The sequence below is a fragment of the Camellia sinensis genome, chromosome 11 (genome assembly GCF_055761805.1).
Source record: "Camellia sinensis isolate YWXY chromosome 11, ASM5576180v1, whole genome shotgun sequence".
Classification (NCBI taxonomy): Eukaryota; Viridiplantae; Streptophyta; class Magnoliopsida; order Ericales; family Theaceae; genus Camellia; species Camellia sinensis.
The window spans coordinates 60,479,101-60,493,734 of record NC_138971.1 but is presented as its reverse complement, the minus strand read 5'-3'; the positions used below and the strand labels follow the sequence as shown (position 1 = coordinate 60,493,734).

Below are 14,634 nucleotides of genomic sequence, written 5' to 3'. Positions count from 1 at the left end.
AATTATGAATAAGCAAGTCTATAGTATATAATTTTAAAATGAAAATTATGAATTATTATAGTGTAGACACCCCATTTTTGACCGACCTTAAGACTCAGATGTCACCAATTGAGCGCTCGGTGATGATGCATATTGTGCTCGTTCTGAGGTTTCAGAGTCTCGGCTGCGAGCCTTGCCTCTGAACTTCGGGACTCTTTTGTGCTTTGCCTCGGCTCGCAAACCAAGTCCTGTTTTCTCTGTTTTCTCTTCCTGAAGGAAAGGAGAGGTCTCGTAGACCATCTCTCAGTGGCCGTAGGCTACGTTTCGTGGTCATAGGCCATTTTTCCCATTTAGAGACCAGTTTCTAGTTTTTAGAGCCGTCGGCCGTGTGCCTCGGTTCGGGACCGCTTAACTATCTCCGTTTGCTCTGATTTTTGGCACACACCTTGTTTCCTCTCTTTTGAGGGACACTGTGGCCCGAGAGACCACCTTCGTGGTCGCACGCCACTTCCAATACCTAACAGCCTGTTTTCGGGGCCCCAAGCCGCGTGTTTTGGCCCCCGAACCCTCGTTTTGCATCGGTTCGGGTTCATTTTTGGTATGGACCCTATTTTTATTGTTTGGAAGGTGGTACTATAGTGGGAGAATAGCAATTCTTTTGGAAATCATTTTCTCTCTCCTCCAGTCAGTTTTCTTGATAAGAAAGCTGGTTTTCCTCACTTTTGGGCCATAATTTCTAGTCTCCCATACCACCATTGTGTTGTATTCATCTGGGAGGCCACCAATATGGGTAGGCCGACCAGATTTTCTTCCTGACCCTTTTGAACCTTGCTAGAAAGCTGGTTTTTCTCTCTTCTGGGCCACAATTTCTGGTCTCCCACCATACAGCTGTGTTGTACTCATCTGGGAGGCCACCTTTCTGGTATGGCTGACCAGTATTTCACATTGAACCTTTTGAACCCTGGTCGGCCGACCAGGGTAAGTGGTTAGCTGACCACCTTGGCTGGTCGGCCAGCCTTCTGCTTTTTGGCCTTCCTAAGTGCAACACAGTTGTGCCAACTGTGAAGCATTTGACCCATCCTTTGAGATTTTGACCCTCTTGTTTGTCTTCTTAAGGAGGTTTTGACCCTTTTGCTTAGCTTCTAAGAGAAGCTTGACCATTTTACTTAGCTTCTTTTAGAAGCTTGGCCTTTTTACTTGAGGCTTCTCCAAGAAGCCTTGGCCTTCTTCCTCTATAAAACAAACCCTCCTCTCCATTTGCAAGGGTTGAAGAATTTGGTTAAGGCACTTTGCATACAACTCTTCATATCTCTCCATCCCAAGCTCTAAACTCCATCATTCTTGGCCATTTGCACACCAACCCTTACCACAACACCTCCACCATCCATCCAAACATCTTGGAACTGATTTGTAGAGGTTGAAGGCTCACCATCTTGGTCCAGAAGTTGCTGGAGGTCTTCTCTACAAGGGTAAGTCTCTATTTTTCCCATTTTTACATTATCTTGCTTCATTCTTTAGCCTTATTTGAAAGCATTTTTGGGTTTCATCTTAAACTAAAAAGTGTCTTATTTTGAGCTCCTCTTGAAGTTTGATTCAGGACACTTTTCTTTTTGAGGTCATCTACCTCCTTGTATGCTCCATCCCTCTTTGTAGGCTTATTTTGCTTCCTATCTTAGCCTTACTTACAAGAATCTTTGAGATTTGTCATAAACTAAAAAGAGTCTTTTTTTGAGCCCCTCTTGAAGTTTAGTTAAGGGAATTTTTCTGTTGGGGGTCATCTACCCCCTTGTATGCTTGTTTGCCTCTTGTTTTGAGCCTTGCATCTAGGCCTTTGTTTCATGCTTTGTTTGGCCTCCTAGCCACTGAAATCCAATGGATTTTCAGTGGCTAGGACACTATTTTGAGAGCCAAAATCAGAGGGGGGGTGACCCCCTCTCTCATTGTCTTGATTGTTGGCCCTTTTGGCCTTCCAAAGGGGCCCCTACTTGCATGTTGTGAAGTCACATTTCAGGCCCTATTTAGTGAGTTCTAAGGTCTGCCTTAGCTCTGTCCAGAGCCCTTTTGGCCATATGAAGTGTCTATTTTGCACGTGTAGAGCAATCCCATCCAAGGCCTTTCAAAGGGGCTTTCATTTACATGCTTCATTGACCCATTTCAGAGCCTTTTTGGTGAGTTTTAGGACCCTCATAACTAATTTCCAAAGGTGGTTTTGCCATGTTGCATGTCTATCTTGTATGTGTTGAACAACCTCTTGTTGGCCTCTCAAAGGAGCACCTCATTCTAACATGCATTGACTGAGTTTCAGTGGTTATTTGGGTATATTTTAGCATGGCATACTTCTATTTTTGGCTGGTTTGGTGAGCTCTCATGTGCTTCATATAGCTATAGTGTAAATCATGGTTCACTAGCTTTATTTGCATGCTTTGTTGACTCTTGATTTTAGCTCTTTTTGGCCATTCCTTAAACTGATCTTGTGCATATTTTGGACTGCCCTAGCTCTTTTTTTGGGTCTTGTGGTCGAATGATATTTCTTTTGCATGCTTGTAGTTCAATACCCATGCTTGGCTTTGAGTTTCGGGGTCCATTATGTGCATATACTGAGGTATTTCCTTGTTTTGGGGCCATTATACATCATATTTCAGAGCTTGTTTGAATGCCATATTGTCATGTTTTATACTCTTTAAATGCGTTTGAGAGTCGGGCTTGTATGCCTCATTTACCGACCATTGAATAAGCTCCATTTCGTTGCATTTCGAGCCATCATTTTAGGCCATTTCCCCACTGTTTCAGACCTGCCTAGGGTCTGTTTTGGGTTGGTTTTTCCATTAGTGCATTGCTTTGGGTACCTCTAGTGTAACGCACTTCACTAGTTTCGGTACCCGGGCCCCTTAGCTTGCATTGTGTGCCATGTTTGCATGTTTCGGGACCATTTTGTATCATGTTTCAGAGCTGGAATTTGTGTGTTTGTATGCCATATTGCATCCTTTTCCATGCTTTGGTAGGGTGGCATTTGATCCCTTAGGATCGATCCCTTGCATCGTGCATGTTTGTATGTGTTTCGGTTGTCTTATTTCCATCATATGGCCACTGATGTGAGTGTGGCTGAGGTCTACTCATGTTGGTTTAAGCCCATCGTACATCGTGTATGCCATTTTAGTCCATAGCATTGCGTATGCTAGGTTGAATGTTAGAGCATTGTGTATGCCATTTTAGTCCATAGCATTGCGTATGCTAGGTTGCATGTTAGAGCATTGCGTATGCCATGTTACATCACATGCAATGTGCATGCCATTTTAGTCCATAGCATCGCGTATGCTCGGTCGTTAGTCGCATTGTGTATGCTAGTAGCATGTTTGCATCTCATCCTTGCATGTTTGCATGGTTAGGTCACATTGCATTAGGATTGCATGCTAGTTGCATTTGTGCATGTCATGCATATTGCATTGTGTTTGGAGTAGGAGTTAGTCCAAACACGGGAAACGAGGGGCGTTTCATACTCAAAGTGACGAAACGTGTCTCAATTCCCGGTCGCCGACACTCCGAACTAACCATGATGGAGTCCAGGCCTTGTTGTGTTTATATGTGCATTCATTTCACATCGAGTCGTACAATTCAACTCCTCGGCCATCGTGCATCGAGATGCGTGATTGGTGGCACGAGGATCGAGGTATGCATACATATGTGAAAATACTTTGCCATGCCCCTTTCTTGCTCTCTGTTGCAGCAAATCAGAAATCAGCAACTTTCTAAAGCCTTGCACAGTATTCTAGGATTAATTGCAAACAGAGGCGAATCGGGGCATCGCAATGGATTTCTGCGCAAGGCAACTCGAGCATGCATCTTTCATCATTCGGAATAGAGCTGAAGCAGTCCATAAATTTGCATGCTAGTTTATTTGCTTTCCTAGTTAATTTGTTAATTAACTAGGGTTTTGTAATATTTAATCATTCATTCGGACTGTAATTATTTATTCGGGCTGTGTTATTTATTCAGACCCCTCGAGGGGGGCAATGTTGTAATAAGTGTACGTGTGTGTGATGTATGTCTTCTAACCCCACGTCTTTCTTCCTTTTATTTACCAGTTTATGATGGTTAGATTAGGGCATGTTTCAATTAGCATACTTATGCTCGCATGTTTGCATTCATTCATCTGTCTTGCATGCACCGGGTTCGGCACATCATACTAACTGCATTGTATTTCAATTCCGAGTTGAATACGTGTTAGTTGTAACATTTCACATGCCATTGTAGAATAGCCGAGCCTATTTTAGTTGCATTTTTCATGTGTTGCATTAGGTATTCCAGCATAGTTAGGATTCAAGCATGATTTCTAATCAGCTTCTATTTTGGCTTGGAGTACTCGGTAAGTTTTATGCTTTAGCATCCTTGCATGCGTGTGAGTGACTGCCATGATAGCATGCTTACCATGAGGCTATTTGCTTATGTGATATACCTGCCTGAGTGCCTGTGGGTGAAGGTTAGGTTATCTGAATTGGAATAATGCATTGATTGTGAGTTTTAAGCCCACTAGATAGTGGCAAAATCATGTTTTCTAAGCCCACCCGAGGGTGGTAAAATCTGTATTTTAGCCTACTTGCAAGTAGCAAACCGTTTTCAAAACAAACATGAGATGTTTTGTTCCAATTCAGGCGACCCAGTCTATACTTGTATGCTGTGTGCATCACGTAGCAATTCTAGGCTAATAATCGGAATAAGAGCACATAATGTTTTCAAAACTCGATATCATGGTTAGTAGAGGCCGATCTTTGATCGGGCAAGCAGGGGTGCTCACGAAGTGACCTTCCCCAATCGTACCCAAGTTCCCGAGCCGAGGCAACTTTGGTGATGACGGACACGTGGCCTTAGGCAAACAAGTCAGGGTTTCCTAAATTCCCTAAAATAAAATATTTAGGTGGCGACTCTGTATCTGGCAAAGCAGTCCATGTTTGGCACTTCTTTCAAAAAAATATGTTTTCAAAAACGATTTGCCGGATTTAGACTCTTTGATGATTCATCGGTCTTGCATTGCACTCTGCGAGATTAGATACAGGACCGTGACAATTTGAGTCCGAACTGTAGTGAGCCCCAATGAACAGAATGGGATTTCCCTCCTAGGACGTTCGGGGACGTCCACAGTTTCTGGTGACTCTGCTGGGGAGTTAGAGAACTTGACTCAAGCTCGTGATATTTGGTTTTGACTACACTTATGTGTTTCTTTGCATTACATTTGCATTGGTGCGCCTAGGACACCGTGTTTTCTGTATGCGGTTCCTGAACGGTTTGCCGGAGGCTCGCTTTGCGAAGCGTGCCATAAGGCTGACCGGTTGCGGGCTCTGCCACGACGGGAACACAAACCCCGGTTTTATCGGGGCACCCTTTTTGACCATTTGACCTAGTGCATATTCGGAATCCATAGTGACCATTCCAAGCTAGGACAGGTTGCTTACCCGATCATAGGTTGTTTGAAACCGCTGCGTGCGTAGTGATACCCTAGTTCCTGACAAAATAGGACAGGGAAGTCCTACCCTAACATAGGGGTGTTTTGGCTCTCACTTGCTTGTTATGTGCTTTTAGAGTGCATCTCTACAGGAATGCATGTATCAGTTTGCAAGTTTGGGCATCAGGCCTGCGGACACCAGATTAGTATTTTGGGGATCAGTTATTTGCGGGTTTTAGATTCAGTTTTGGAGGCAATCATTTGGGGATAATGATCAGTGTTTGAGAACTGTATTTTCAGCTTATCGACTGTGTGTTGTGATGCCCAACTGTGTGTTGTGTATTTATTTAAAGCCATTATGCTGTCCGTTTGTCTGGTTGTTTATTTCCTTATTATTGTTTTATTTATCTTTTTGTTAGGTAGTTTAGCACAATTGCCTCAGACCAAGCAAATATTCCCCAAGCACTTTGGACAAGAGGTCGCCGACTCAATCGATCTGAGGATCTGGTCGACGGACAACCAATGTTCCATTCTCTACCCCCAGTTATCAGACGGAGGTCGAGAAAACGCAGTGTATCCGAGCAAAGATTGCCAGATTAGTGGACTTTGAACAGTCAGGTTGAGCTTCCCGAGGCTACTCCAGAGTTAGACCTACCGGTAGTTCAGATAGATCAGGGCAATATGGCAGGAACGACAGGAGTTGAGGAAATGATGCGTTAGATGCAGGAGACCATGAGAGCCATGCAGCAGGACGCTGTTCGTCGAGATAAATTTGCCAAACAACAAGCCGAGATCATGGCCCAACAAGCAGAATTAATTGCCAGGCTGTAACAACAAACCGGGGCATCTGCTTCACATCAAGCTCCTCCACTACCAGGGGTTCAGACACCCGGGGAAACACCCAATGTCCAGGAAGGTATGGACATTCCGGTAGGGCCGGCTCCGCTCCCAATTTTACCCCAGCTATCTAAAACACCTGCCAATCTACCGAATTCTCCCTTCGAGTTAGTGGTCGACCCTACAGCATTGAAATTGAGCAAGCTTGAGAAGTTGTTCAAGAAATCCCAACGGGTAAAGTCCATCCCAGACATTGAGGACGGGTACACTGACGTGGCTGTGACGCTTCCAGATAGGTTCAAAATGCCACAAATCGACCGCTTTGACGGATCTGGGGATCCCATGGTGCATCTCCGATTGTTCTCAGATATACTACGGCCAATGGGCCTCACCAGATCGCAGAAGCTTTCATTATTCAGCCAGACCCTGTCGGGTGTGGCCGCTATCTGGTACGCAAAATTAGAAGACGATGTTAAGTGGAACTGGGATGAGATGGCCGAGGCTTTTATTGCACAATACTCCTATAACACGTAAATCGAGATTACAACCCGTGATCTTGAGACAACAAGGCAGGAGCCTAAGGAGAGCTTTTCGGAGTTCGTAGCCAAGTGGAGGGCGAAGGCCTCAATGATGACCCTAAGGCCTACTGATAAAGATCAAATCCGGATGATTGTGCGCAATCTCCAGCCTAAGCTGATGCAGAAAATGATCGTGCTCCCTTTCCCTACCTTTTCAGATTTGCATGAGATGAGAGTATAGATTGAGGATGTCTTGAAGCAGGGCTTGATTGATAATGACAGAGAGCAACCCAGAAGAACCTTCAACCGCAACAACAATACAGGCACCAGCAATGCTACAAATGCTAGAGCTTCAAAAGTAAGCATAGTCACCACCATTCCCCCTCCAAGACCCATGGCAGCTATACCTTTCTCCAGCGCGTCTGGAAGCAACACACAAACCACTAAATACCAACCTCGAGGCCAGAGAACCTTCACCCCATTATATATGCCCCTGTCCAAGGCTCTGGGGGTATTAATCAGGAAAGGGCACCTAAAGCCCCTAGAGCCGAGGCCATTGCCAAATCCACTCCCTCCCTCTCATAACCCAGCAAAATACTGCGCATATCACCAACGACATGGTTACGACACTGACCAATGTTTTAGATTGCGTCACGAGATTCAGGATCTCGTTGACAAGCAGGTGATTGTGTCTCCAGAAAAATCCAATGTCACAACAAGCCCTCTCCCACCGCACAACCAAGCTCCACCCGCCAAACGTATCAACTTTATCCAGACTGGGGTCGTGTCTTACGATCCTAGCATATATATCACCCTGTCCCACCTACCCAAGCCGGAGGTGCTCCTTCTTGACTGCACTAACTTTTGCATGTTGAACATCTCCAGAACCCAACCCGAACCAATGGTGGTGACTGTCGAAGACAGAACATGGGAGATTTCAGGGGAGAATGGGATTGTTGAGTCAGAATCTGAGGAATTTGGGAGTTTTGCTGAGGAGGTATACAGTCCGAGTGACTATATTCTATCAGTAGGCTAGGTTGGGCCAAATGTGGAATTGTCGGCAGGGGTAGAGCTTTGTGTGATACAGGGGGATGAATCTGGTTAGAGGATAGATGACTTGGCAGCTGTGGAAGGGGACTTTGCTAACCTCCAATTTTTCAATGAACAAGATCCAGAGGGCATGGTAGTCAACTGGTCAGATTTTGAGGAGTCAGCAGAGGTCACCGGGTGGCTTGATGACCTACCAGATGTTGTCGATGAAACTCAGTTGGAACGGGGCCCGGCAGGGGCAAGAACATCAGTTGTGGCCAGAAGGGCCGGAGATCAGAATGCATCGCCGGAGAGCGCCGGTGCTAAGAATTTTGCTCAAGACTTGGGCATTGTGAATGCGGGAAGTGTTGAACAGCCAGCTGTACTGACGCAGTTGGAACAAGAAAGGTTCAGGGATTCTGAGAGAATCAGGAAAGCTAAGGCCCCTGAGGGGACTGAAAGTGCTGTATGTATGAGGATAGAGAATGCTGCGAGTAAAATTACACCGGAGCCGGACAGGTGTCTGTTGGCTGCCGACGGAATGTGGTGGGAAGACGATGATCTATGTCTTGCCCACACGGATAAGGATTGAGGAAGCAACCAGCCAGACGATAGCTGGTACATCGGCAAAGTCGATCAAATGACTAGAAGCGGGCGGTATTTCAAGCCCCCACATCTAGATCAGCCAGAGGCTTCTGGAAAAGATAAGGAGGCGGAGAAACAGAAAGAGAAGCAACTTGAAGAAGAGGCTGTACTGAAGCAGTTGAAAAAGATACAGGCAGACATCTCCATCTGGGGACTGCTTATGGCATCACGAGTGCATCGACAAGCTGTCTTATCGGCCATGGACAAGGCCAAGCTCTCAATAGACACCACGCCCGAATAGCTGGTGGGCTTAGTTTTTCTGGGAGGGGCTACCTCGATGTTGACTTTCTCTGACAAAGAACTACCACCTGAGGGTGCGAACCATAACAAGCCACTTTACATCTCTGTGGAGTGTAGAAACAAATGGATACCCGTGGTGCTTGTCGACACAGGGTCTGCCATCAATGTGTGCCCGGCAAGAACCGCATATGCAATCGGTTTAAAGACCACGGACTTTGTGCCGACAGCCCAGGTGATTCAGGCATATAATAACACAAGCAGAGAAGTAATGGAGACAGTAAAAATTCAGACCAAGGTTGGGCCGGGACAGCATGAGATTGACTTTTACGTCTTAGAAGTTCCTGCGACCTTCAATCTACTCTTGGGGCGGCCGTGGCTGCACCAGGTGAAGGCAGTTTCGTCCACCTTACATCAGATGGTGAAATACCCCCATGGGAAGGGAGTAGCCATTGTTTTTGGGAATTCATCGATCCATCCACCACCAGAGGTATCTACACCAGTCCTGGAAATTGAGCACGGTATGGAGGATGTGTTCTTATCCAGTTTCACTCTAGCTGAGGCCCGGGTCGTGCAGAACATTTTGGCTGTTAATGAGGCGGTGTATGTCAGTGCTCAATCAGTATACCTCATGAACAAGCTTGAACACATCCCCGGGATGGGATTGGAAAAGAGCGGCCGGAAGGGCGTTGCAACGTTGGCTGAAGTGCCACACAACCCACACACCTTTGGCTTGGGTTATCTACCCACCAAAGAGGATTGGATAAGGAAAGGTAAGGAGATGGATGGGAGAGCCAGAGCAAAAAAGGCAGGGAAGCCATATGAGTTAATGCACCGGCCCATCCAGGATACCCTAAACGGATGCTTTGTCTAGGAGGGGGAGGACTTTCCATTTTGTGGCTTCTCGGAACCATGGTTGAACGCGGAGAGGAAGCACATACTAGGCTTTGAGATCTTCTTTGACCTGCAGTTATCCGGGAATGGCGTTGCCGAAGAGCAGACGGACCCATTAGCTGAGGCTGAGCAGAGCAAGAAAGTGGAGTCTGAGGACGCCGAAAGTGAAATGTGTCTACTTTCAGATCCTTCGATCGAACAAAAGTGCTTGGGGGATAACTTCTCGGTATGCGTGATCGGGAATGAAACGGCTGCGGGCCTACCAGCAAACATTTTGGATGCATCTATCGCACCCTCTCTTATTTGGCGGTATGAAGAGGGATTTTTGTCAAGCAGCACCGGGTCAGGTAGTGAGTTGGAATCTGATTCCACCAAGTCTGTTGAGTCGGAATCAGGTTCCAGCTCGACTAAGTCTGAGTCCGGTATTCCAGGGAGTGATAACCCGGATACCACAGTCCTGTCTAGGTCGTCTTTTTCTTTCTCTTTTGAGTCTATTATAACCGAAGAATCGGACGAGTTGGATGTGCTTAATGAGAATAGTGTGGCTGTGGTTTTTGAGTACTTTTCTGTGCCCTTGATTTATTGCATTAACTCAGACTTTCAAAATTTTGATGAAAACGACAATGAAGAAATTCCTCCAGTTTTGCAACGCTTAATTGAACAAGAGCAGGAAAGATTTGTCAAACCCTTAATGGATAAAATCACTACTGTGAATATTGGTACTGAGGAGGACCCGCGGCTAGTCCAGATCGGGTCCACGTTGTCTTTGGAGGAATGCGAGCGCTTAGTTGCTTTATTAAAAGATTTCAAAGATGTTTTTGCGTGGTCCTATGAAGACATGCCTATGAAGACATGCCTGAAATCGATCCTGAGATTGTACAGCACCGGATCCCTCTTGACCCCGAGGCCCGACCCGTTAAACAAAAACTCAGAAGGATCTGCCCGGACTGGGCTCTCAAGATTAAGGAAGAGGTCACCAAGCAAATTGACACAGGTTTCCTGCTGGTATCCGAATACCCAACTTGGTTGGCCAACATCGTTCCGGTGCCGAAGAAGGATGGCAGGATTCGAGTATGCGTGGATTTCAGGGATTTGAACAGAGCTAGTCCGAAGGACGACTTCCCCTTGCTGTATATCGACGAGCTAGTGGACTTCACAGCGAGGCATGCTTTACTTTCGTTCATGGATAGCTTTTCGGGCTACAACCAGATAGTGATGGCACCTGAAGACCGAGAAAAGACTGCATTCACCACCCCGTGGGGGACTTATTGCTACAGGGTAATGCCATTTGGGCTGAAGAACGCTGGAGCTACATATCAACGGGCCGCGACCATAATATTGCACGACATGATCCACAAAGAGGTTGAGGTGTACGTGGACGACATGATTGTCAAGTCCAAGAAAAGAAAGGGCCACTACACCGCCTTACAAAAGTTTTTTCAAAGGATCAGAGAATTTCGGTTGCGGCTGAATCCTCAGAAGTGTACGTTTGGTGTTACAGCAGGGAAAATTCTGGGGTTTCTGATTACACAGAGAGGTATCGAAGTCGACCCTTCCAAAATCAAGGCCATCCTAGCAATGCCGCCACCAAGGACTGAAAAGGAGGTGCGAGGCTTTCTGGGTAAAGTGCAATTCATAAGACGGTTTATCTCAAAATTAACCTTGACTTGTGAACCACTTTTTGGCCTCCTGAAGAAAGAAAGAAATTCCAATGGGACGGTCGATGCCAAGCTACTTTTGAACAGATTAAGGAGTACTTACAGAACCCGCCCGTGTTGTCACTGCCAGAGCAGGGGAGACCGTTGATTTTGTATCTTTCAGTAACTGAGACTACAATGGGTTGCATGCTCGCGCAAGAATCAGAGGACAAAGTGGAGAGAGCCATCTATTATCTGAGCAAGAAGATACTAGAGTATGAGACTCGCTACACACCATTGGAAAAGGCTTGCTTAGCTTTGGTATGGGCTACCAGGAAGCTGCGGCATTACCTGTTAGCTCACTCCGTAATGTTGGTTTCACGACTAGATCCCATCAAATATCTCTTCGAGAAACCGGCACTTACGGGTAGGCTAGCTCATTGGTTGCTGTTGCTTTCCGAATTCGATCTGAAATATGTGACGCGCAAGTTAGTCAAGGGAAGTGCAATAGTAGAATTCTTTGCCGATCATCCAGTGGAAGGAGGTGAAGTAGTTGAGTACTTATTCCCAGATGAGGCCATTTTGCATATCGATGACGAAACTTGGATGATGTACTTTGACAGAGCGTCAAACCAGTACGGGGTATGGGATAGGGGTGTTACTGATAGCACCCGACAATTCCCGTATCCTTCTAGCATTCAAACTTCGATTCAAAGTCTCGAAGAACGAAGTAAAATATGAGGCATGCATTGCCGGTCTAGAAGCAGCCCTAGAACTAGGGGCAAAACGGTTGGACGTCATCGGGGACTCGAACCTTGTTGTGTCTCAAGCAAAAGGAGACTGGAAAGTCAAAAAAGAAAAGATGATAATGTATCACCAAACCTTGGACCTGCTGAGTCCTCGATTTGAGAAGCTAAACTTCACTCATCTACTAAGAGAAAACAACAGGTTCGCAGATTCACTAGCAACTCTATCTTCCATGATAGACATCCCGTTTGGAGTCCGGATGCGTCCAGTCATTATCGACCAGAAATTTGTGCCGGCTTACGAGTCAATTGCTGCTATAGATGAGGTTCAAGATGAGAACCCTTGGTATTACGATATTTGGAATTTCTTGGAGAAGAAGCATATCCACTAGGGGTAAATGCCAAGGATAAAAGGGCAATCAGAAGAATGGCCGTTCAGTTCATCATTTGCGGAGGTAAATTGTATAAGAGAGGTCATTTGGGAATGCATAAGCTGTGCGTTGAAGCTGAAGAATCGAAACGCCTGATGGAGGCCATCCATGGAGGGGAATGCGGTGTGCATATGAACGAGGTAATGCTGGCACGAAAGATCCTCATACAAGGTTATTATTGGTCCACCATGGAGGAGGATTGTATCGGCTTTGTTCGGCGATGCCACAAGTGTCAGATCCATGCCAACCGCATGAACATTCCGCCGTCGAAGTTGTACAATATGACTTCGCCATGGCCATTCTCAGTTTGGGGAATCGATGTGATCGGGGCTGTTACTCTGAAGGGGTCAAATGGGCATGAGTTCATCCTAGTCGCGATAGATTATTTCACAAAGTGGGTTGAGGCCCAATCTTATGCGGTGTTGAAGGCGTCGCACGTTGCAAAGTTTATCAGAAACAACATCATCTGTCTTTATAGGGTCCCAAACGAGATCATTTCAGATAATGGTTCCCACTTCAAGAAGGAAGTGATTGACTTGTTGGAGAAATACAACGTGGCTTTTCATAAGTCATCCACATACCGGCCGTAAACCAATGGAGCGGTTGAGGCTGCCAACAAGAACATCAAGCACATACTGCAGATGATGGTGGAAACCTACCGGGACTGGCCAGATAAGCTGCCATTTGCTCTGTAGGGCTACCGGACTTCAATTAGAACTTCTACTGGGGCGACTCCATATTCATTGGTTTATGGGATGGAGGCCGTTCTACCTATTGAAATTGAGGTTCCGTCTTTGCGAGTACTGGCTGAGTGTCAAATAGCCGAAGTAGATTGGCAGCAGAGCAGATTTGAAGAGCTCATGCTTTTTGATGAGAGAAGACTGAAAGCACTGTACCATGTTCAAGGTTATCAGCGCAAAATTGCCCGGGCTTTCAACAAGAAGGTTAAGTCTAGGAATCTAAAAGAAGGAGATTTGGTGCTTAAGGACAACCGAGCTCCCATCCACGACCCTAGGGGCAAGTTTAGACCCAATTGGACTGGCCCTTATATCATCAAGTCTATCTGGTTAGGTGGAGCTGTGGTTCTGATGGACCTAGATGGCCTAGAGTTCTCATAGCCGATCAACATGGACAAGTTGAAGAAATATTACCCCTGAGAGGCTCGCTAGGCCGAAAACCCGAAAGGGCGACCTAGGCAAAAATCAGAGCACTTAAAATTTGAAATTGCAAAAACTGTGCTCGCAAGGTTGAAAACCCGCAAATGGTGGCCTTGGAAAAAGTTAGAGCGTAAAATGAGAGTGAAAATACTCGAGTGAACCTGAAGCCTGAACTACGTAAGGCTTGATTCCCATCTTTGGGATACGTAGGCAACTTCATCCTGAAGTTCAGCCATAAAGTTTTCCCTGATCAACTTTGTCCATTTGATCATCTCGGCCATCTTTGTCTATTCAGCATTCGAGAGTTCGGGTATGATCCCCGGTGCAGTGCTTTTCAGACTAGGGGCAACTTTTTGTTGCCTTGCAGTGCCGCGGTACTATTCAGACTAGGGGCAACTTTCCAGTTGCTAGGATCTGTGGTTATGCATCTCAGTGACAGGTTTCAGGCGTGTCCAGTTCTGATCCATATCGAAAATGGTTTTAAAAAGTTTTAATAAAAGTTGACTTTGTTCAAAATTAATCTTTTTACAACTTAGACCATTTTTGGACCAAAGCGGAAAATTTTCAGTACCCACAACCTTCAATTTCATTGATTTCAATACAGAGTTCTCCTGCTCTTGCATACAAATTGAAGTTTCTTTTTATTACATTCGTAAATAAAACTTAAAAGTACTAATAAAACAATAAATCTGGGGCATAAATAAGTCAGGTGTTCCTGCGCCCCCTCCCAGAGCTGGTCGAAGCCTCTGATGCCAAAGTGGGCCCTTCCTGTGCCTCTTCATTAAGCCAATCCAAGCACTCATCAGACAAAGTGCAACTGAAAGTAGGAGCGGGGCCAGCAGCTCTCTAGTCCTCCATGCTGTGGCATACCGGGCAAGCTGTGCGCCTCGGACTGGGAATGCAGCAAGGTACTCTATCCCCTCTGGCGGGAAGGTCTGATCATGTCCGAACTAGTACCGGAACCGGAACGAAAAATAGAAGACACAGTGTGTCATGCTAATCAATTGAATCCCAGGTTGATGGGTCATGTTGTAACTCATTGCCGGCAGGTTGAGCCAAGGACAGTGCCAAGCGATGCGGTTTGCGG

At 45.9% G+C, this 14,634-nt stretch overlaps 1 protein-coding gene across 1 annotated transcript in view; it reads right to left on the bottom strand.

The window, feature by feature from the left end:
- Positions 1–14,634, bottom strand: part of LOC145802356 (uncharacterized) — a 40,285-nt gene that overhangs the window by 1,867 nt on the left and 23,784 nt on the right. The gene's annotated exons all lie outside the window — the stretch shown is intronic.